The sequence below is a fragment of the Eurosta solidaginis genome, chromosome 2, assembly GCF_040869045.1.
Source record: "Eurosta solidaginis isolate ZX-2024a chromosome 2, ASM4086904v1, whole genome shotgun sequence".
NCBI classification, from domain to species: Eukaryota; Metazoa; Arthropoda; class Insecta; order Diptera; family Tephritidae; genus Eurosta; species Eurosta solidaginis.
The window spans coordinates 116,961,864-116,987,541 of NC_090320.1; the positions used below are offsets into that span (position 1 = coordinate 116,961,864).

Consider the following 25,678-nt stretch of genomic DNA (forward strand, 5'->3'; position numbering starts at 1 on the left):
AGCACCACCGATCGTTTTTCCAAAATTGTTCACATCTCGATCTGTATGAGCCAGATACCAAAAATTATTGATTTAGGAGAAAATTTACATTAATTTATAGCAATATATAGATTTTGCACCAGAGGAGGAGAAGAGGGGGGTAGAGGGTGTCATTGCTCACTTTGTAAGCCCTCGACTTATTTGACCCATTGAGTTTGTAATATTGGTGAAGGTCAGTATACGTAAAATTATAATGTGTAAAAATTATTTAAAAGTAATTATTTGAAGTGGTCGTGGGGCCTCCCCCCATGTCCGAAAAAAACTTCGCCGGTAGACTATTATCTCTATTCCAAATTTTATCAAAATCCGTGTAGCCGTTCTGGCGTGATTCAGTCAAAAAGACGAAAAAATACAATAATTAAATTATAACTGTTTCTAGAGGGCGCAGACCTCCCCTTTTTCAAAAATAAATAGCCAGCAAATCCTTCTAGACTATTGGCTATATGTGTGCCAAATTTCATCTAAATCCGTCCAGCCGTTCTTGCGTGATTGAGTAACAAAGACAAACGTCTGGACAAACATCCAAACTTTCCCATTTATAATATATATTAGATTTAGATATGTTGTATTAAATATGATGGAAAAATGAATCACAATCGAATTCACAAATGATTGAAAACCCTCATTTAATATGCCTGAAAAATGTTATTAAATGTGATCAAAAAATGACTGTGAAAAATATTCTGCCTGTGTGATATATCCGTTACCCAAAAGAAATGATCTATAATTAAATAAAAAACCATTTAAACCAATGTTAAATTCTTCTTTAATGGAATCTTACCTGATATGCATATGTATATCTGTTATTGTTGTAATTTGCTTAGCAATAAACAACGTCAAGTAAAAAGTATAAAGAATGCAATTAGTTTCAAATATTTTGTACATCTCAGGGATTATGCTGGGTGAACTCGCCTGTGCAAATATTAAAAGTAAATGATTAATTTCAATCGTACCTATAAAATATTAAGTAAAGCAGTGTTGAGAAAATTAAATGAAAAAATTATATAGTTTTTCAGTATATTGATGAAAACCCAATTTTACTTACATATTTCAATGACTATCAAGACATATAGAAACGTAAAATTTATACTGCAATTAAAAAATTGAGATAAAAAGTACACGCTACCTTTATGGGACTATTTATAGTCAAAATTAGTAGGAAATAAATTTTAGTCCCACCTATTTTGACATATCGAACATTGAAAGTTAAGACAAAAAGCTGTAACTATATTTCGGCTATTGGTACTCTTCAATGTGTTATGTTTTGGAACTTAACGTGGTAAGTTGAAAACATAATTACTTTTGTCAAAAACCAAAATGTGTAGTCTGTTGCTAATACATACCATGGTTAAACAAACGCCACATCATTTTGCCATGGGACGGATCCCTCGTTTGAGTTAACGTACTCCTTGAGCAAATCCCGTATATATTTTCCATATTCAGATGGCCTTCCATGAAAAAACCTTGATCCGTTTTGGTCCTCCCAGATTTCTTAATCTCCACGTATCCATTCCCCGCTGCTGATTTCATGACCAGAAAATGTGTTCGGACAGTATTCAGAACCAGCTTTGTTTAACAAGAAGTTGTGAAGAAAGCAACACGCTGATACTATTTCCTGAGCACGTTGATAGGTATAAAAAATATTTTCCGCAAGCATAACCATTTTGTGCTTAAAATTCCAAATGCATTTTCAATACATCTACGAGCTCGGCTCAGCCGAGGGCTTCATTATTCGTTTACTCAATGGGTAGGCGTCGTCCGCAACAATGAAATGTGGTACGTTTTTCCCGTTGATATTTGTGTCAGGGGGAAATGGCAACTGGTCTCTTATTATCTTTGAGCCGAATTCAGAGTTCTTGAAAATCTTGGAATCACCTTCACTACCGTATGCTCCTACGTCTACACAAGTAAATTTATAGTATGCGTCACAAGCAGCCAAAAGAACTATAGAGTGAAACCCCTTTCATGGAAAGAAAAAGATATAAATATATTAAATATAAATCTCATGATCACACTATTTATAATCAGGCTAAAACTTTCATGAATAGCCCAATGTAATGCGCCAGTACACGATCTAAATGTACTTAATCTGCTTAGAAATTCGTATGTTCCTGCATCTCCCCTCATACAGCATCTCTGCCCTCTCAGCAACTCCCTTAACCCTCAGGCCCTCTATGTTTTCTACCTCCCTCCCTACATCTTAAGATCTTGATGTATGGGATGACGAAAGATCGTTCAAATATACATCATTTATCCACCCTGTCAGAAAATCAACAAAACAAAATAAGTCTTTAGATCTTCTTTCCCTCGGTCTTACCTTACCCAAAATACAGCATGTCTATCGAGCTTCGCTTTTCTACCCCTTGACTCATTTTCCACCATCCCCTCTCTCTCCCGTTTTCATCCATATACAACCACCAGACTTTCAGCTCGTTTAGATAAAAAAAACTCATAAAAGTCTGTTTATTTATAGCACAACCACAACAATTGTAAGCTATGTCCGTTTTTGGTTATGAAGAGAGTATGGGCATCTCACCTTGTAATTAAAAAATATGCTTCCGCTTTTTGGTGGCGCTTTAATGGCCACATGCTTACCGTCGATGGCACCAACGCAATTTGGAAAATTCCATTTTTCTTTGTAGCCCTTAGTAATTGCGGAGATGGTTTGTTGGTTGAATGGTGGTATTTGGCTCTTCAAATCTGTGCATATAGCTTGACAGACGTGGGATATTATAGTGCCAAAATGTTGCTTACTCACTCTGTAGCAGGAGGCGATATGTCGACCCAAATCACCTGTTGCTAAGTACCTTTTTATATCATTAACTTCATGAAAAAACTTAAAAGTTAATAACTACTTACTCTAACACCATTACTAATTTTGCTTTTTCCGGTATGAAGTCGTTTGGTCTATTGTTTCGCTTCCTCCGTAAATGTGGAAGTAGTTCTTCGTACAAGATATCAAACGTTTGTGGACTCATCCGGAAATTCTCATTAAAAAGGGTAGGTGAGTGTCGCAAGCTCTCAAAATCCGTCTCAAACCTCCCTTTTTGATTTCTCTCAAGGAGGTAAGGGCTTACACGGAACCTTGGTGCTTTGTGACGAACACAATGACTCTTCATTACTTCAGCGCCAGCCATTAAAAGTCCTAGTTCAATGTTGTCATTAAATCTTCGTTTAAGCCAAAAAAAATGTATATAAGTAAATACATCTAAAGGGAACTTACTAGGTGACGATGCAAAACTTAGTTGTGTTGATAGCGGTATCAAATTACGCATTTTGGAATATTTAAAAAAAAAACAATAAAAATACTCTGAGCCAATCCAACACAGCTTGCTCGATCCATAAAGAAATAGCAGTGCACCGCCACCTAGTAAATGGCCTAACATAAACACAGTATAGGAGTTTAAATTTTACCAATGAGCCATATTGAAATTATGGAAATGTTTATTTAATAATTATTATGAATGTTTGTATTCCACTCCCTGAAGGATCTTCCACTGGTTTAACTTATATTTATTTGCAGCTTTTGAAGGTGTTTTTACTTCGTGAACGTTTCACTCGTTAATTTGCTCATTAATTTGCACAATTATTTACCTCCCGACACTTTTTCTTAATTAATATTTGTTATTTTACGAAAACTAAAAAATATACACGAATTTCACCAATTATTATGCAAATACGTTTTGTTTTTATTTCTTCTTCTTTCCTTTACTAGTCCAGCGTTCACAATGAAACGTCAATATTTCTTGGCTACTACTTTTTCATGCTGCAGAAACAATAGAAAATATTTTCTTGTGGTTTTCTTTTGAACTGAACTAATCATATTTTCTACTTTAAAAGCATTTTCCAGTGCCAATATAAATAAAATTTATTTAGATTTCTAAACTTTAGCTTACAGGCTTTTGATTAATATTTAAAAAAAAAAATTTTTTTTTCAATGTCTTATAAATAAAAAGTGATATTTTAACTGATATAAAGTTAGTCGGAGTCAATATCGTCGACATGCTCTGGTTCAGATAATAAGCCAATAACTTCACTCGTTAATGCTCGTCGCTTTGACCGAGGGGTTTTCCGCAAACTTTGTATGAACGGGTCTGACGATATCAGCAATCTGTGCAGCAAATCAAAGTTACTACAAATTTTTGACTTTTTTGTGGTGAAAAGTTCACGATAGTTTGGAAAGTTGACCAATAGGAAGAATAGCAGACACGATTATACTTTTTCCATGAAACAGAATTTTGTGTACGCTCACTGGCATATTGTACCAAGCATATTCCGATAAATATAGTACCCTTGTCTCTGTCACATAGTTGTCAAAAGCTTCAGAATTTATTTGAAACCCACATCCTATGCATGAAACTATTGTATGAAACCTTTTCAAAAGATTGATGTTTATGCCGGTTATGTCTGATGTTATTTCAGGATCTCCAACGAACCTTCTCGCACTGTTGCCATCATATGTGTTGCCAGTTTTTTGCTTTGGCATATCAATCAAAAGACCATCTTCTTTCCAGAATCTATTTTGGATATGCTCTTTCTTATTTTTCATCTTTTCCTTATTTTCTTCGCCCCGCACACACCAGGTTTTCATTTCCATAATGAATACCTACACATAAGCGATGTGTAGCATACATTCCATGCATAGTATCCAAGAATGTAAAGGGGAAATTCCGAAAGAAAACATGCTTTTGTCAACATTTTGGTCTGACACAGCTCGAATATTGTTCATATCTTTTGGAGAAACCCCACATATGTAGCACTTTTGCGATGATGTATATGCCGACAGAGCGTTGCAAACTTTGCCATCAATCATGCACAACACGAATGTTTATTTCACCAGTAAATTTAGGTTATCTGTTTGAATTGTTGTAAGACGAAGACTGGAAATTTGGTCTTTGACAGGTTGCACCTCCTTTGAAATTACATCTCGTGTTTCTTTTGTAAAAACAAATTTTATCGGGCGGTAGTATCTCGTGAAAGATGGATCAGGATTACTCCAAAATATAACCTTTCATTTGTCAACCATTGTATATATTTGAAGGAGTACTAGTGAAATGAAAAACATACTAGTGTCCGATTTGTTTTCTTCCGAAAATTGTTGTTTGTAACAGGTATGCTCAGCTCCATCACATCCCCATTTTATAATTGCATTTAGCTGTTTAACCTCAGGAATAGAAAGCAATACCTCTACTTTTGCAAGATTTGTTTAGTTCTATGCATACGGCACATTGTCATATTTTAGTGAGCTCGTAAACATACATACGTGTTACATATACACATAGACGTGTTGTGTTATCGCTCTGCAAACTTTATTTTGTTTAACCTGATTTTCTGTTTTTTCTGCCAATATTGGTGCAATGGATAGTTTCTGTGCTAAGTGCGATAAGAGTTTTGGCCGAAGTGAGACTCTAATTGTACCATGCGGTGGCTTTTGTAAAAAATTCTTCCATCGTACATGCTGTGAAGGCAACATGTCTACATACGATGTAGAATTGCTAGCTAAGAACCGACATCTCAGTTACGTGTGCACGGAATGCTTAAATGCCTATGACAAGCTTTGTAAGGCATATGACACCGTCTTAGCGTCACATAAAGTTGGCCTGGAATCTGCCTTGCTTGCAATTGATGTAAAATTAAAACTTTTGACTGAACAAATTGCTGAAATAAAAAATGATATTAACATTCATGTTAAATCAAAAGCTAATTCTCACAAAAACAATGAAGACTGTGTGGATGAGACGACTGATGGTATCAACAAAATGTCAAGTGTTGTCAGCTCTCTCAATGCTGCGAAAACATTGCGCAGTGATATTAATAGTTGCGCGCTTACACATGTGTCGTTGTCGCCGTCTCTTGTTCTCCCCGTTCAACAGTGTGTGCAATGCCATTTTTTCGACCGATCACCTGTTTTTGCAAGTATTAATACTGCTGTTAATAACGGTGGGCCATCGTCTACATTGCTTTCTACTGCTAACCCAGATAATGAAAAGAGTAATATGTCTTATGCACAACAGCTCGCGGCTCCAGCTGTAATTGTTAATAAATCTAAATCTACTGTAGCAAATGCCAATGCTGCTGATACTGTCAATGCTCTTGATACTGCTAATTATTCGACTGCAATGTCTAGTAAGAACAAGACTCCAGCTTCGAAAAACAATGCGAATGCTGTTGGGAACAGCACTAATTCTGTTAATGCTGATGATTCTGAAGCTGTTAATGTTCCTGCTATTCAACCCAATTTTGGTAAGGATTGGACTGCTGTAACAACAACCGCACTCGCAGCCCTAATCACAGCCCCTGTTTCTGAATTGGTTGCTTTAGAACCTGGTGGAGGTGACTGCTGTTCCCCCCTGTAGGTCCATTTTTGTATCACGGCTCCACGCATCGCTCACGGAAGCTAATATATCTAACTACGTATGCTCCAAGCTTGGTGTTGAACTTAACAGCAATATTAATGTTTATGAGTTAAATTTTAAGTCTGGGTGTGAGATCTCTTCTTTTAGAATCTTAGTTCCTGACAAATTTTTTGATAGGGTACTCGATTCTACTTTCTGGCCGAAACACTCTGTGGTGCATTTGTTTACTATAAAGTCGAACCGTGACTGCGCTACTTTAAATGCATCAAAAAACTTGCCAGGCAACACTCCAGAAGAGGTACAAACTTAAATTATGTCTTATCAAACGTAAATAATACCTCACTTAGTATATTTTATCAGAACGTTAGGGGGTTGAATACCAAACTAACGGAAATTTTTCTACTGAGTCATAAGAGTTCTTATGATGTACTTGTTTTTACTGAGACTTGGCTAAAACCAACAGTTTTTAATACTGAAATTTTATCGAGTTCGTTTCAAGTGTTTAGAAAAGACCGACTGGCCAGAGCTGGTGGGGGTGTGTTAATTGCCGTTCACACTAGGTTTTCCGCGGAAGAACTAAATTTTCCTGACTTTGAGGATGCTGAGCTTCTTTGTGTGAGAGTAAAACTTTCCTCAACCTATAAAAATTTTATAGCCAACTACATTCCCCCACAATCTGACATTTCCTTATATTTAAATCATTCCTCAATAGTGAAATCTGTGTGCAGCACTGCCAGGGCCTGTGATTCTGTCACTGTACTTGGCGATTTTAATCTGCCATGTGTGTCACCGAGTCTTATCGACGGGAGGCTAGTCCCTACTTCTACTCGCGCTATCCACTATGATTTCCTAAATGAGTTTGCAGATGTTGGACTCTTTCAAGTTAACAACATTCAGAATAAATTTGGTAAATGCTTGGATTTAATTTTCTCAGACGGTTTAAATTGTTTTGTAAATCGATGCGATCCCCTTGCCCTGCCTGAAGATGTGTATCATCCTGCTCCCGCGATGTTTATGGAATCTTATAATTTATCTAAGCGTTCCTCCAACGTAGTGCGAAAGACCCCTCACCGGTTTCTGTTTAGAAAAGCCAATTGGTCTAAAGTAATACTCGAAGTATCGAGAATAAATTGGCCTGATTACGATGGGGTTATTGATGAGAGTATATCCCATTTTAAAAATGTATTATACGGAATATTTAAAAAATTCATACCTACGTCCGAAGCCACTGCTAAATCATCATCGGCTTGGAGAACTAAAGAATTGAAACGCCTGAAAAATCAGAAGAGGCGTTAATTCAAACGTTACAAACTTTCTGGATCAATGACTGACTATGCCGCCTACTAAATTTTACGTCACAAATATAACACATGGAACAGAATTTTTTATAGAAACTATATCAGTAGGATTAAAAGCCAAATTTTTATCAATCCTAAGTCCTTTTACAGCTTTGTTAATTTAAAAAGGAAGATAAAAGGGTTTCCTTCTACAATGAAGCTAAATGATCAGATTTCCAACGATAGCTTCGAAATTGCTAACATGTTGGCGGATTTCTTCGAATCTAATTATTCAAACACCTATGATTATCCGCCATCGAATTATCCTTTCAGATTGTCTCCTCTGGATTCCCAGGCAATCCCATATATATGTACTGATGATGTTTTAACTTATCTGGAAAATCTAAAAATTTCTTACTCTAGTGGTCCGGATCAAATTCCGTCGGTAGTGCCGAAATCTTGTGGTCGATACTTATATCGACCTCTAGCCTGTTTGTTTAATGCGTCCCTGAAGCAAGGGGTATTCCCCCAGAAGTAGAAAAAATCATTCATTATACCACTGCATAAAAATGGAAGCAGAACGTGTGTTATAAATTATAGAGGAATAGCCAAACTCAACACTAATCCTAAGCTATTTGAATTGATTATCACAAAACAGATTGCTTTTAGAGTATCTTCATTAATTGACTTTTCACAACATGGCTTTTGCAAGTGTGAATCAACGGTGGCCAACTTGCTCAAGTTTACAACCTTTGTATCCAACACTTTTAAGACTAATTGTGAAGTTGATATTATTTATACTGATTTTAGTAAGGCATTTGATAAAGTTTCTCATTCTACACTTTTATTCAAACTTAATCGATTAGGATTTCCTCCTTTGATTCTATCTTGGGTTTCTTCTTATGTGCAGGAAGGAAAACAAACAGTTATATTTAATAATTGTTGGTCTCGGTTCATAAACGTAACTTCGGTGTTCCTCAAGGCAGCCATCTTGGTACGGCTTTGTTCCTGTTGTTCATTAATGACCTTCCTAGTGTTTTGAAGAGCTGCAAGCCGTTTATGTACGCTGATGATGTCAAACTTGTAATGCCTATCCGCTCACCCGTGGATAGGGCATGTCTTTAGGCTGATCTGAATAGTCTTGGTGACTGGTGTAATGTAAACGCCATGTCACTAAACCTACCTAAATGTAAGTTCATGTGTTTTACAAGGAAGTCCTTCCAATCCCATGATTATGTTATTGGCGACTATGAAATCAAGCAAGTCACTAATTTTATTGATTTAGGCGTTACAATGGACCCAAAACTCGATTTTAAACTTCATATTGAATCTTACGTGAATAGCGCTAAAGGTACTTTGGCTTTCGTTAAACGTTGGTCTAAAGAATTTAATGACCCATACGTTACAAAAACTCTTTTTATATCATTGGTCAGACCTACTTTGGAATATGCTTCAATAATTTGGAATCCGCGTTATCAGGTTCATTCTGACAAGCTGGAATCGGTCTAGAAACAATTTTTGTTTTTCGCTTTAAAACACTTACCATGGGATCCTTCTAAAAATCCTCCCCCCTATTGCAGCCGGTTGAAACTAATACAGCTGCCCACATTGCAGAGCCGCAGGGAGATGCTTGGTGTCTTATTTATTGTTAAATTAATAAAAGGGTCAATAAATAGTCCATTTTTGATTGGTGAAATTAAGTTTAACGTTCCTGTTAGGCCATCTAGACATTTTCAATCAATTTTTGTAGCTACATGCAGGTCGAATTATGAAATGCACGAACCACTTCACTGTTTATGTCGTGATTTTAATAAACACTGTAAAAATTTAGAAGCCTGCGACTCGTTTCTTGGTATGAAAAAATACCTTTTAACTACATTAAATTTGTAATTCGAAATGAAGCAAAGAACGCTAAACCGTGATATACTGTTCAACCCTCTGTTTCAAATTTGAAGTACCAGTTACTTGTAACTTGTTTGCAAAATTGCGTTGTGATCATTATTTTTATATGTATGCAATCAAATTTACTCTGTATAAATTCTATTCTGTATATATTTTATCTATAATTAATTTGCTTTATTGTCAATTTCATAAATTATTATTTACTAGTCCTTTCATGAGTACATTTTAACACATTTACAACATTTTAACTTTTGCTTACTTCTAAGTTTTTAATTGAAATTGTCAAGCGTTTACTTCAATACTGTTTAAATATTACTTTAAAATTGATGACTGCTTATGTTGTTTATATCGTGTATTACATAGGAGAATTAAGTGTCGGTATAATTGTTTAATTTGTAGACTGATAAATAAATAAATAAAAAGACACAATCTTCGTAAGCTGTGATCAATTAGCAATTCAATTTCAACATAGGTTTACGCTTATTTTTCAGGATAGCATAAATTCTTTGATTCTTTTAAGCAGTTATATGAAGGATATATTTTTCTGTTAACTTCTGAAGTGTGCTGCCAGATCAGGGACTATTCATATGTTGAAAGATTTGAGTCAACTATCATCGCTTTTGCTTGATCTGGTGACAAACTTTTCTTATTTTCTTCCGATAGTCGGGACTTTTTGATTGCAGTTCCTCTTGATGGTGCTGCCGTGGACAACTGCTCAATTTTTTTTGCAGAATTTGTTTTCCCTGATGATCGTAATTCCAATTCCGCTGCCATTAACAGTTGATCATTGTCGACATTGTTCCTTAGCTTTTCGTTTTTTGTGCGCATAGATGACTCAGAGAAGTTTTTTGTTGGCCTCCCCGGCTTAGGAATATCTCGAGAAGTGCATGGCTCAACATCAAGCATATAATCTGTAAAATACAGATTTTCTGATGAATTTTTCTCAATAAATCTACTTGTAGATCGAAAACAACATGTCCATCTCTTACGAATATTATAAGTTAGCTTGATGGTATATTTTTTTAATTTTGAATGATCCATATCTCAGCCAATTATACTAAAAATATGGTTTAGTATGGCCTTGTCCGTTACTCCATCTTTGCTTTTTAGCCAAACTTCAAAGAGTGCATTTCGTGAAATAGCCATAACTAGTTGATGATATAGGAAATAGTATTGTAGACTTGAATTGAGGACATTCTATTGTTAGGTCACTGCGCTTCTTTTTCTGGAACTATATGAAATTCTCTTTAATGTGTATGTATTCGTTCAATGGAATTGTGCGGAATCAGGCAAGTTTTATTCTACTGAAAACGAAAAATTAGACAACTTTAGAAACTTTTAGTGGCTGTCTAAAACAAAAAAAAATAATAATAATAAAATGCCTACGTGGCTGAAACTTACCAATGCTGCTATAAACTACCCAAGTATGTTAAATAAAATAGTTTGAAATCAAAACAGTTATCGAAAAATCAACCGCGTGGCCACAAAGTTTTTCAAACATTTTGGACTGTGAAATAATTTTTACACTTGTTTCAATCATCCAAGTTGCATTACATTTTCTTAAAAGTTGGTTATTAATCTGTTGCATGTCAAAACATTTTTGAAATTGGAGAACATTGTTTTTTGGACTTTTGGCATCCTAAAAGTGAAAAGAGTTACACTGTGCACTGGAATCCTTCGGCATTTACGAAAAATAGAAAATGGCAATGATAATCCCGCTACTTAAACCTGGCAAACCTGTCAACGAAGGCAAGTCGTATCGACCGATATCACTGCTTTCCCCAGTAGCTAAGACAAATGTTCGCCTGGCCACGCACCAATATGGCTGCCGTAAAATGCACAGCACCACCACCGCGCTCAATGCCAGATTAATTACGGGTTAAGTCAACAAAAACCCCATCATAGGACGGTGCTCGTGGCACTTGACCTGTCAAAAGCTTTTGACACAGTCAACCACGGCACGCTACTCCAAGACAAAGAAGGCTCACACCTTCCTGCTTGTCTAAAAAGATGAACCGCTAATTACCTGAGTGGTCGTCAGGCGTCGGCTGAATTTAGGAACGAAATTTCTAAACCAAGAAAAATTAAACAGGGGGTTCCACAGGGTGGTGTCCTATCCACGCTTCTGTTTAATTTTTACATATCAAAACTCCCTTTCCCACCAGAAGGAGTCACAATAATTTCCTTTGCTGATGACTGCACGAATGGATACAGGACCTAGCCCTTCAGTTGTTGAATTAGTTTCTAAAATAAACAGCTATCTCCCCGATCTTTCCGGTCATCCACCCAAAGATCTTAGGGGTAACGTTCGATAATACTCTAACCTTCAAGGCTCATGCCACCGAGATTATTTCTAAAGTACAAAGTCGGAACAAAATCCTCAAGTCGCTTGCCGGCAGCACATGGAAAAAAGATAAAGAAACGTTGCTAACCACGTACAAAGCAATTGGCCGGCCGTTCATGAGCTATGCGCCACCAGTCTGGTCGCCTGGTCTTAAAAATACACACTGCTAAAAGCTACAGGCCTATCAAAATGCCGCAATCAGAACTGTCACCGCATGTCTCCTTATGACTCCCGAACACGATTTACATAGTGAGACCAAATAACTCAATAGGGGGACTCATGAAAGCATATAAACTTATAAGGTGTAAAATTATATCGTTTTGCACACACTGTTATATGAACGCACCTAGTAATATTCTTGATAAACTTGATTGTTTATCAGCTGTATTATTGCCAAACAAAAATTTTTTGATTGTTATACAAATTAAAAATGCCAAGAATAAGTGAAAAATCAAAGCTAAAACGTCTTTACTTGCTGATGTTGGAGATTTCTGATGAAAATGCCTGCTGTAATGTCTGCAAGGGGGACTCATGTAACCGTATAAATGCCTTATAAAGTGTGTAAACGTATAAATTTATCTAGTGCGTAAACGAGCTGTCAAATTTTGTATGAAAAATCATTTACACAATTTGTATACATTTACGCGCACATTTCATTGTGTAAACGCGGTAAACTCAAAGGAATGCAACATTGCAGACACTACAGCAGGCATTTTCATCAGAAATCTCCAACAACAGCAAGTAAATGCGTTTTAGTTTTGATTTTTCACTTAATCTTAGCATTTTTTAATTTGTATAACAATCAAAAAAATTTTGTTCGGCAATAATACATCTGATAAACAATCAAGTTTATCAAGAGTATTACTAGGTGCGTTCATATAACAGCGTGTGTAAATGGATATAATTTTACACCTTATAAGTTTATATGCTTTCATGAGTCCCCCTAATGAAATGTGCGCGTAAATTTATACAAATTGTGTAAATGGTTTTTCATACAAAATTTGACAGCTCGTTTACGCACTAGATAAATTTATACGTTTACACACTTTATAAGGCATTTATAAGGTTACATGAGTCCCCTAATATCAAAGAACACAATGAAATGCTAATTACCAATTTGCACAAGGATTTGCCCGGTGTGTGCACTGGTTGCGCTATTTGCGCAAAGAACTGCGCTAAAATCAAAACGATTTTGATATTTACGCATGTCTGCAAATATTTATTCAATAATAAATAATAATTTTTTTATACAATTAGACCACATGTTTCATTTGTTGCGCTAGTTGAAAAATGAATATTGTGCAGTGCTGCAATGAGTTGAGCTGGTCTTGTAATTAAAATATATATTTTATAAATACAATGGAAAATAAACGCTTATGTGCGAGTTTTTCGACTTATACCGTGAATTACCAGCACTGTGGAAAATAAATAGTGAATTTTTATACAATTAATGCCTTTTTTATACAATTAAAATACATGTTTCATTTATTGCGCTACTTTAAAAATGAATATTGCGCAGTGTTTTTGAGCCGTGTATGTCAAAATTTCCATTTGCACAAATTTCGTCGTTTTATATTTGCGCATGGTTTTTGTGTCATGTATGGGCCGTATAAGGGTCAATTAATGGTGACTTAAGGGCTAATTAAACTTCCTTAACCCTAACGGCATAGTTCTAACAATACCCATATCCATAACCATCTCTAATGTGATCGATTAATGGTGCCTTAACCTAAAAATCGTGAAAATTTCATAAAAATGAAGAAAACGAAAAATATTACAAACAATCCCACAAAAAATTTGTCTCTTAGTCATAACGTATCCAAAACAATGAATAAATTCTACAAAAAAGTTATTAAATTCACCAACTCAAATATTTTTAGGTTATGGATATGGCGAGAAATCAAAAACCACCCTACAAGACGGAAGTAACCAGTTCACTCACACATTCAAAGCTTTTTTCGCTCTCCACTAACACATCGACGTTTCATGCTGTCATCGAAATGACAGTTCATTAATTATTCCGGAAAACATTGAAACGCAAAAAAAATATATTTGTTTACAACGAAAAATATCTTGTGCTTTTAGTTGTGACATGTGACGGAAATTAAAAATTTTGTTCCAGAGAACACGTTTTTGCGTTGGCGGCCTTCGCCCAAAATAACATTAAGTTAATTTTAGTTGTGACATGTGACGGAAATTAAAAATTTTGCTGCAGAGACCATCTTTTTGCGTTGGCGGCATTCGCCCAAAATAATATTAAGGGTAACGTTTTACAAGACGGTACACCACCTAATTTAAAAATATCAAATAATAATAAAAACGGAGATCGAGGCGCGCCTTTTGATTCCACGTTTGATAATTTTTGATAAAAATTAGGTGGTGAACCGTCTTTTAATTCGTTACCATATTAAGTTGTATAGAATCGACGGGATGGCCTACAAGGTTTCATGTCAACTAAATCGCTCCCGATATGGTCGAGCTAGTACCTTAATGGTTCGCGGAACGTACCCGATCTGCATCCGGCAAAGGACCAACAAAGTCGATAACGGGGAGTGTCCTTATCGCTACAACAACAACAACATTATTTACCTTCTGATTTTCATTCATACGTATGTGCATTTTTAAATAATAAAAAAAATGTTATATTATTCTAATAGATAGCATCTCCGCCGGGTTGCGATTCAGCTCAGAATATGCCAAAATCAGAGGAAATCTAGGTAATAGTGCAGTTTACGGTACCCACCGAAATTTGGGCCAAAATTTTCGAGTGAGGTATCAGAAGACGCTTATTCACGTCTAGATCAAGAATCCGAAAAAGGAAAAAGACCCCGGGTCCATCCGAAACCAGAGGTGGGATCCATAGTATTTTTGCGCAGAACACCTTTCTGCGTTGGCGGCCTTCGGCCGCGCTTATAAAAAATAACCCTGGGCTACGCCATGCCAAGTCCGGGTGTGTGGTATAGACGTGGCTACCGCCACGGTGATGCACAATTTTTTTTGTGGGTATAACACAACAACAACCACATTAAAATCGCCAACTTCAACTGCAAATATCTCCGGACAGAGATAAAATTTTTCTTTTCCGCCTTCGGATTATTGTTCTCGAGATTAATACGCGTCTTTTGATACCTCACTCGAAAATCTTGGCCCAACTTTAGGGTGGGTACCGTAAACTGCACTACTACCGAAATCTACAACTAAATGCAGATTCACGAGTCATTTGCCAAGGATACAAGGTACTTTACAAGCAACAAGCTTTGGAATACGGTACCAAACTGGTTGGATGTATTTCCCTAAAAAAGTGTGGAACTACGCATCTTGGTTTGCCAGTATTTGCTTCGGTAATTTATATTGATTTGTAGTGATTAAAAATTGCATTAGTAGATAATGTAATGTGAATTAAAATTGAATAGGTAGCCGGAGCAAAAAAGGCAACTGATCGGCATGTAACTGTTATTTATGTGGCGCCACCGGGAGCTGCTGCTGCTATCCCAGAAGCAGAAATGGCTTTGATTTTTTGCATCACCAAAGGTGTGCCATAACATGATATGGTTCGCGTTAAGCACGCTCTCTTAAGGCAAAAAAATCGCGTCTAGTCAGGCCCGATTGTCCAGGAATCATCGCACCAGAAAGGGTAAGTAAATTGGCTACCATATTAAATAATTTGTCATGCTTTTGTTGATAATCAAATGAAGAATGCAAATACGACAGAGTTCGAAGTTCATGAGAAAACCAATTAATTTTTTTAATTAGCGTTTGGAGAGAAAAATACATATGTATGTATGCATAGAACTGCATAGAAGGGGAGGCATTAATTAATTATTATCAGTAGATTTGCAAGATTTTTGTCATTTTTCCTGCATCGCAGTTGTCATTACATTGCGTTAAGAGAGGACATCAACACCTTACTACCCACAGCCAGTTAAAATTTTTGTAAATTTTGCTCTTTTCATCACTGTTTCAAAACGTGGAAAGTTATATATCGAGCATTCCATGGAGAATGGTACATTTCAGCAGACTTTCGCATTGCCGGCATTATTAATATTCAATCCCTAGAAGGTTTAATGTAGTCATATCAATAGTTCCCGAGATGGTGGGGCTAGTACCACAATGGTGCTTGTTACCGGAACGTAGATAGATAGATAATTTATTGAGGATTGCACAGTGACTTACACATCTCCTTCACAGCACCTCATCCTAGCCGACTTCCTTGATGAACCCCAGCAGCGTTCTTTGCTTGAGTGATTAAATGTGGGAATGCTCTGGCCATGGTGAGCCCATAAACTTAGCCCTACGTCTTAAAATTGCGCCGCAATATAGAAGGATATGGTCCACCGTCTGCTGATCCATCACAAAATCGGTATGTGTTGTTCGATATATAGTGTCTTGTAAGAATAGGCGTTAGGGTTCTTAGGTTATCTTTTTGAGAGACCTATTAATACCCTAATTCGAGTTGTGCTGTAACCCCCTAACAGTAACTTAGATTGACTCAGGCCTGGCATATTGCGCCAGGGTTCTCTCTTTTCCCTCCCTTCTGCTAATAAATGCCCCTGTGCGCCAACTGGCAGGAACGGCTGGGGATCGATGGGTCATGCAGTTGCTGCCTCTCTTTCCGTGTTGTCCGCCTGCTGTTGTTGTAGAAGCAGTGCTTCGCCCCATCCAATAGGTGCGACCGATCATAAATTGTCATCAATGTCCTTTAACGGGAGTCCAAAGAAACTTTCTGTTTCAACAGAGGTGGACCATAATGAGAGGAGTGTTAGAGGCGTTGGTTCCACAATACAGTTAAAGAGATGGTTGGTGACATGTGGGGACACATTACAAGCAGGACAATGTTTTGTATGTCGGGGTTGATTCTGGATAGGTAAGAGTTTAACCTGTTACGTTGTGTGCTCCTAATTGATTCAGCTTTTCTACGCACTGAAGGACCAGTGCTGACTTTATTTCGAACGCCGCAAATGCCTTTAGTGGAACCTGACTGCCTGACTTAGTATAGCAATTGTTTCATTGGGATATCAGCGCTGAAGGTTCAGCTTAGCGCACTAACTTATGGCGAATACTTCCGCTCGAAAATGCTCGGATGTGCTTTTAGAGTTACTGATATTTTGGTTCTGGGTCCGAAAACTCTGGCTCCAATCCCCTCTGGCGTCTTCGAGCCATCTATGTACCATACGATCTTAGGCAGACTAGTAATACATTGCACCCGCCTATACCTATACAGGCGTACCAAGAGACGGAGCAGCCCATTACATATTGGCACAACCAGAGCACTGCTGGACATCCATCCTATATGAAAGCTATGCATTCAAAAGTGTTGGTACCAGTGGCTGGTGCACACCGAACTGAACCAATGTATGCTATATTGAGGCCTGCACAAATACCAAGCTATGTTTATGTAAATAATATTACTGCTAATGTCAATTTGCACGGTTGAGCACATACAGTACCTACGTTTATACAAGGTGGAACACCACACTACCTACATGGCGATGTAGCCACCGCTCAGGTTGTTGTAAGAGATTAATTAAAATATGTTATTCATAAACACTGATTCTTATATTTTCATTATCATTAAACTGTAGACTAGACTCATGACGGGTATTCTTACTGGACACTGCTTTATGGCGTCACATGCCTTTAAATTAGGCTTGGTCAATGATAGCAGATGTAGGAAGTGTGGGTTGGAGGAGGAAACGATCGATTACGTTCTGTGCTCGTGCCCTGCGCTTGCCGGGCTAAGACTCCAGCTGACAGCTGTCAGATCTAGAAGCAGCAAGTGGCTTAAGTTCTAGGAAGCCGCTAACCCGCTGGAGCCATCGTGAGTGCACTTTGGGTGTCCCAAGACAAGTTCCGTACCTGCTCCGAATAATTTGTAGCTATCTAAGCGACAAAGTACTCCCTTTTGATACAGATGAGGGACTAAGAAAGCACAACACCACGGGCGGTGTCCCTCAGGGATCTGTTCTAGGTCCAACTCTTTGGAATGCGATGTATGGCGGGGTGCTACAAATCGACCTTCCCGGAGGCACGGAAATTGTCGGCTATGCAGATGATATTGTCGTAGTAGCATTATGTAATGACGCCGTGGGAAGAATAAAGGAATGGTTGACGAACACGGGGCTGGAGATGGCTAGCAATAAGACAGAAGTGGTTCTGATGAGCTCAAAACGGACTGTGGATGAGTTGGTCCTAACCATAGGCGATTATTAAATAAATTCAAAGCCCTCCTTGAAATATCTAGGAGTAATCATTGACTCAAAACTAACTTTTAGGGAGCACTTCAGGGCGGTGTGGTACAAAGTTTCTAGAGTTAGTGGAACCCTAACGCGAATAATGTCCAACATCGGCGGCCCAAGCGAAGCTACCCGTCAGCTATTATCCAACGTAACCAGCTCTATAATATTATATGCAGCACCAATATGGCACAGATCTAAAATGGCCCACCAAAAAGATATATTAGCAGCCTACCGCATTACTGCTATACGAATATCATGTGCTGTTCCGACGACGCGATCCATGTTTTATCCAGGAAAATCCCAGTAGATCTACTCTCAAGTGAAATGGCCGATCTGTATGCCATTGGATTCAGCCGACCATCTGAAGATGCTAAGAAAATCGCAAGGTCACGAACAATAGTTAAGTGGCAAGAACGGTGGGAAGATTCGAGAAAAGAGCGCTGGACCTTCATGCTAGTCCGGAATATAGCGGAATGGTACGAGCGAAAACACGGCAAACTAAATTACCATCTCACTCAGATATTGAGCGGGCACGGTGGCTTCAAGGAATATCTACATAAGCGTGGGATAGAGGAGGATCCTTTCTGTCCAAGCTGTCCGTCCGAATTGGAAAGCGCAGAACATGTAATATTTCACTGCCCTCGTTTTCACAGCGAAAGACTGTCTGTAAACAGAGTTTTTGGAGAGGAACCTTCCATTAGGAATTTAGTTCCACGAATTTGCGGACAAATAGATTGTTGGATTGCTGTGAGCAAGATGGCCTTTATAGTAATGACGAAATTGATGATGAATGCCGAAAGGGAGCGCAGAGAAATGCGCATACGAAGTAGTGGCGCCTAAATCACACCAAACGTTTATTTTCCTGTCCAAAACAGATGTGGTGCACGGCACTGCTGCTAAAGAAGGATAGGCATAGTCATATCAATTCGTTCCCGGGTTAGTCGGGGAAAGCAATTTTAGCATTAATTTGTCCTTTTCAATTTGAACATCCATTCAAAAACTTCGCATAATAGATTAAACAGTCATCTGTATTTATTTGTTATTGTTTGTATATTCGTAACATCAATCAATTGTCCCTTGTTACAATTTTATGTTCTCTATGAATGCAACAGCAAAGTATCTTTGGGTACCCCTGCCAACGGAAGATGCATAGGCATGGTGGAGGTTCATTTGAAGTTACTTTACCAGGTCCTGATTCTAGTTATCTGAAATATCTCTTGTGCCTTTGGAAAAGAGCTATGTGTGGAGCCCTATTTATGGAACACTTTTCGGCTTATATTAAAAACTTTTAATCTATTCTTACTGATATGAGTTTCTTTTTCATTCTAGGTAATTTGATTTTGACGATGTGAGGATAGAAATATCCCAAATATTCCAGCTGTGGCTGTAAGAACATACATTTGCTCAAATTAGACGAAAACTACACGGTTGAGCATATCCAGTACCTACGTTTATACAAGGAGGAACACCACACTACTTTCACGGGGATGTAGCCACCGATCACGTTGTTGTAAGAGCTTATTTTAAATATGTTATTCATAAACACTGATTCTAATATTTTGTTTTGGTTTTTACTATAGAGCCAACCTGTTATATAAGCGATGTCAGCTATGCCTGTAACTTAAGCGCCTTCAGATGTAATAGTTACCGCGGACGCGGTCACAGGAGTAGTTCACTACGTGGGGATTACACTAGTCAAGGACTTTCAATATCGGAAGGTTTTCCAGCACCATAACAACACCAGCAATATGTGCAATCACCCGAATAAATTGTACAACAAACGTTAACACCACATCATCAGCCAGCAACAACAACAACAATCGCAACAAGTTGAAACTTCTAAACAATTAATGACTAGTGAACCACCAACATATCCGCAATATGCGCAAACATCAACACCAACATATGTCGCCTACTTTGCAACACGGTGAAGATGGCTAAGGCCATTCTGATTCTAATATTGATAAAGGCGAACCATTGGCAAATTTAAAAACTCAAACAGACCACGAAAAATGTAGATGATGGTATTAATTCTAGTACGGATAGTAAAGAATTTAAACCTAGGAAAAAAGCTAAACTTGATAAAAACTTAACCGAAGATGACAATGTTTCTAATTCTAATACTAAGGAAGATAAACCTTTGATAAATATGAAGCTTAAAACAGGGTTATCAAAAAATGACGATGATGATAATGATGTTGATGCAAAGTCCAATGTTGAATATGATGAAAATTATGAAACAGAATATGAAAATAGTATGTGTGTGGATTATAACTTGAAGCAAAACTGTCATATCCGGTACGACCAGAATTAGATGTTAAGAAAAGAGCCTACATAAAGAGGCTCAGTATATTTATGGAAAATTTATCATGAGACAATGCCCAATGTATGTATTTCAATTAAATTCACCACATTGTTGGAAAAAGCATCTTAACTTTATGCATCGTGTAGAGAAACCAGAACATTTACAATTTAAATATAACGAACGTCGTGCAAAATGTTAATTTTGTGATATTCAAGCAGCTACACCAAGCTTCAAAAAATTATTGGACCATGAGATTTCTCATATGCCTAATAGTTATTATTTAAAATGTAAATTATGCGATTGGAATACGAAAATACATTCAAGTATGAATTTTCATTTACGTGTACAACACGCTGAAACAATTGATGTAACAACGAAAAGTTTAGATTTGACTATTTTTCCATATTGTACTCACAATGGTATTTACGCAAACACTTAATACAGGAACATGAGAAATCAGTGGATGAAAGAACATCTTTTCTATGTTTAGAATGTGGTGAACAATTTAAGACAAATACAAGTTTACGTGTACATGTTTATGAAAAGTTTGCTCATTGTACACCACAAGATTTGAACGGAAAGATCTTGAGGGTATGGTTACACCTATGTGGCATCTACAAGCTATTTATAATGACTAGTATGGAATGAATCCGGATATGGAAGAAAACCGAGGTGATGCTTCTTTGGATTCTGGTGATACTCCTGACATGCTTCCTAATTTCGCTACGTCTGATGTTACTATACCTACCAAACTAATATGACTCTGCAAACTGATGCGCAACACTACCAGCGTAGGAAAAATAAGAACTTCAAAACAAGGTTTCGGAAAGGGAACGACTATGAATAGACGTTAAAGTATTTATATAGTTTATAAATATAAAAATTCATATATGTAAAGTTCACTAGAGTAATAAGGGAATAATTTAAATTGTAAAAAAACATTGTATATATGAATAATTTATAATTAAATATTATCTGAACATAAAGGACGCGTTTCATTCATAGAAAAAGCGATTTGACAGAAGGTAACCGATACGGGTAACCGATAGGCCAGTTACCCGTGTTGTTGTTGTTGCATATGTTTTGGTTAGCGATAACGAAAACATACCTAATGAAGTAACTTAAAAATGTAAATAACATCGAGCGAGAAGGGATGTCGAAAACACAATAGGTAAGAGCGAGAAAGCGAGTCACACGTACACTATTTTGAGAGAGCGCATGCGTTACCTTTTTCCCGACAGCAATGTAAAAGTTGTTAAGACGATAATTGGTGACCAAGTTATTGGTAACGATTAAGTAATCGATTTGGTAACGGGTACCTGTCTTGTAGGGCAATTGGTTGACTATGGTATGGTTATGGGGTTAAGCTGGAGACATTGGTGCTTTATCGGTAACCGTATCGGTAACCTTATAACAGCTGATTCGACCAACCTTATGAGGATCAATGCAATCGATTATTGGTGCCGCTAAGGTCGTAACCGTATCGTAGCCAACCAATTGGGTTTTGGTTTACCGTCGTAACGATAAAAAGCTGATTACGTTAGGGATACGGATACAGCGATACGACATACGGCACCAATGACTCCAGCTTTAGTGTTATGGTATGGCACCATTAATCGATTACATTGATTTCCATAAGGTAGTTTCGATCAGCTGTTTTGTCTCGTTATGGTTATAAGTCATCATTAATTAGCCCTTTATAACCGTATAACCATAACCAGATAAAACAGTTGATCGAACCTACCTTATGGAAATCAATGTAATCGATTAATGGTGCCATACATGGTACAATTACCAGGTAGAAGCATACGCGAAAATGCAACCCTTCCGTGTATTTTGTTGTTGCCGCTCGAACATAAACTGTCAATCAAATTGTACTGTCAAAAGTGATGTATGAAGAGATATGACACTATTTTTTCCGTCAAAACAAAAAAACAACATTCTGGAAAAAAAGAAAATCAACAAATAAATGTTGGTTTTCTGATAAACAGACTTATTTAACGCAAAAGAAAGGTAATGAGCTGTTTCTTCATTCTTACTCTTGTTTTATTCACTTTTTGTCATTTTGCAGATATCAATGAGATATTAATAATATTTATTATACGTGCCACACTGACAAGAGTGTGACCGTCCTAGAAATATTTTTTTCCGGCGAACGCAGCAAAGCTTTCTCTGGACCGGGATCAAGTACAGGTTCGGTATTGGGTTCGATAAATTCCCGGAGCAAGAGAATATGGTGCACTCCCGCTGCAAGGGGGTTATTTAATTATTAGGGAGCACTGGAGCTGGCTAAAAGAGATGGTAAGAACCAAAGCACACAAACTCAAAGGCAATATAAATTCACAACAAGCTCCATATTTAAAGCATTAATTAAACTACAGTTCGCCTCTGCATCACAATGGGCTGTCATCCAACGTATTGCAACGAATTCAACGAGAACCCAGAAAAATATTGTGGTACTTTAGAGGAGGCGGACAAATTTATTACAATATATAAATGTACACTTTCCATTGACGTAAATGGTTGCTCCCCAAAGACGGAGAATAATTCAGAAGTAGTGAAAAGATTGCCGAATGAAGACAGAATGTTGTTAACCGATTGTCCTTGGTGTGGTATATGTCCTTCACATACGGTGATGATTGCTACCACTCAAGGTCTCTATGGCCATTGTATAGTCGTACCGGTGCTTCAAGGATGACATTTATCGAGAAGGGGTCCAAAGGGTTATGTAGCGCAACTCTTTCGATGGGTTGAAAGCGCATTTTATAGCTTCCGTAACCCAATCGTCAACCTTTAGAAGAATCTGGCGGCCAAAACAAAAGAAGGGTGGAATGAGATAGAAGAATACCTGATATCTCATACACAAATCAAACCAGCGATCAACTCAAAAAGGCATTCAAAGAGTTGATAAACGCAATACAAAGCTATATTAAATGGTGCTTGTTACCGGATCTATATCCGGCAAAGGGGCAATACGAAGCATGTAGATAGATTATATACCCGCTTAATATTTTTAGTTTGTTAATATTTGAGGGATAACTTCTTAAAAAATTAATCATTTAATTATTTTAGTATATATATGTATGTTAAATCAATGACCTTTTACAAATTGTTCGATGTATTTTAATGCAACAAAAATATGTACATACAAATGTATAATATGCATGTAGTATGAATATTAATAAAAATGCAAGCTTACTATGTAGCAGAGTATGTTTTCCTTTCAATTATTTTTTGTTTGTGTAATCAATTTGGAGCTTCCTCACAAAATGTTTTTCCGAGACTAAAACTCATTTCCGCGTAAAAATTAGATTGATATTTATTTTTAATATGTATTTCAAATTTAATCTCTGCGCTCCCACGGTAAGGTCACAGTCTTGAAAAGCGATCAAATGGAGCGAGCAAATGAAGCCATTTTGCGTAAGCTTAACGCCACAACCTTTTTCCAAATTTTTCCTCTTCTTTGGATCTTGCGGGACTGTGAAAAGCTTCACACCCGCTTTCTCCCTTCTAATATTGCACACAAAACACAAGTAAATTCTGTTTTTTTTTTACAAAAATTTGCAAAACTTCATTTTTATGAAATTTTCATAATTTTTAGGTTAAGGCCCCGGTAATTGTGCAGTTTAATGGTACCCACCAAAATTTGGGCCTTTTTTTCGAGTGTATCAAAATACGCGTATTCACGTCTAGATTACGAATCCGAAAGCGGAACTTAACTTTTTTTTTACCAGTTTAAAAGTTATCCGCGATTGTATGTTTATTTAAATTTATGTTGAGCCGCCACCGCCTTATATTAATCCTAACAGAGAACAACAAAAGGAATTGCCAGCGTTGCTGAGCTGGCAACACTGTTTACTTTCATGTGTTTTCATTTCGACAGAAATTTGTTGCAACATTTGTTTTGATATTTTATAAGTAAATTAGTGAAATTTAACATAATTTGTTCGTTAATTCGTGCAAGTTAGATTATGTTAATATAAAAAAAAAAAAAAAAAAAATTAATTGTGATGTGTGCGCTTAAAATATTGTAAACGTGGGGGAACAATATGTATCACACAAACCTGTTTTTCGCGGATAACTTTTAAACGGGTAAAAAAAGTTAACTTTCGCTTTCGAATTCTTATTCTAGACGTGAATGCGCGTCTTTTAATACCTCACCCGAAAATTTTGGCCCTAATTTCGGTGGGTACCATAAACACACTACTACCAAATTTTGGCCTGCATTGTGTTTTGAATAGACGAAATGTCTGCGCGTAATATGAGAAATTTCAGCGCCCGACGCTGTGTATAATTGTGAATCGAACTAAGTGTGATCTTCTGCATAGACGTCAAAATTCGAAAGTTATTGGATCACCTGATTTGTATTGACTATCGCTCTGTCATTCTGTATCTCTTTCTATCACTCGCTGAATATAGCCGGCCCTATGCTCCACCATATTGAACATCTTGTTAAAACGCTAAAAAGTAGCCACATTGCATGGCGGAACGATACAAGGTGATAGCATGGGACAGCTGATTATAAACTGTTTTTGTTTGATTAGTAAGATTATGACATTTGTCCATCGAATTTACAAAAAAACAAAGTACATGGAATTTTTTTTAATGTTTGTAGGCATGTCTCCATGCTGCCACCTTGTATCGTTCCGCCATGCCATATTGAACCACCTGTCAGGCAATTGACAGATAAGATATCACCCTTAGTTTGATTGACAATGCTGTGTATAGCGTCGTCGCTCGGGATAAAGCGGGAGTCATTGGTGCCGTATGTCGTATCGCTGTAGTCGTATCCCTAACGTAATCAGCTGTTTATCGTTACGACGGTAAACCAAAAACCAATTGCCCTACAAGACGGAGGTAACTAGTTCACCCACACATTCAAAGCTTTTTTCGCTCTCCACTAACACATCGACGTTTCTTGCTGTCATCTTAATACGAAAATTTATTAATTATTCCGGGAAACATTTTAAAACGATGAAAAACTATAATTGTGGTAATTAAACTAAAAAACTAAAAAAGTGCTTGTGCTACGGGCTTTTAGGTGTGACGTGTGTTAGCTGTTTAGGCACTTCTAAATTAACCTGGCGCATTAACTAGAGGCATCCAAGTCCTCTTGCCACCAATTGGAATTGGAAGATTCGATTTCCAAAACTAAAAAAGGTAACGTTTTCAAGACAGTGCACAACCTAAACAAAGGTGGTATCAAAAGACGCGTGTCG

The 25,678-nt window shown here is 37.2% G+C and overlaps 1 long non-coding RNA gene and 1 pseudogene across 1 annotated transcript; one reads left to right on the forward strand and one right to left on the reverse strand.

Annotated features, from left to right (window-relative positions):
- Positions 1-1,647: 1,647 nt before the first annotated feature.
- LOC137241621 (putative nuclease HARBI1) lies at positions 1,648-4,636 on the reverse strand (annotated as a pseudogene).
- Positions 4,637-14,340: 9,704 nt separating this feature from the next.
- Positions 14,341-20,692, forward strand: LOC137242328 (uncharacterized). The gene is made up of 3 exons (XR_010950189.1): positions 14,341-15,552; positions 19,484-19,664; positions 19,735-20,692. It is a non-coding gene; the product is annotated as an uncharacterized lncRNA (long non-coding RNA).
- The last annotated feature ends 4,986 nt before the right edge of the window (positions 20,693-25,678 follow it).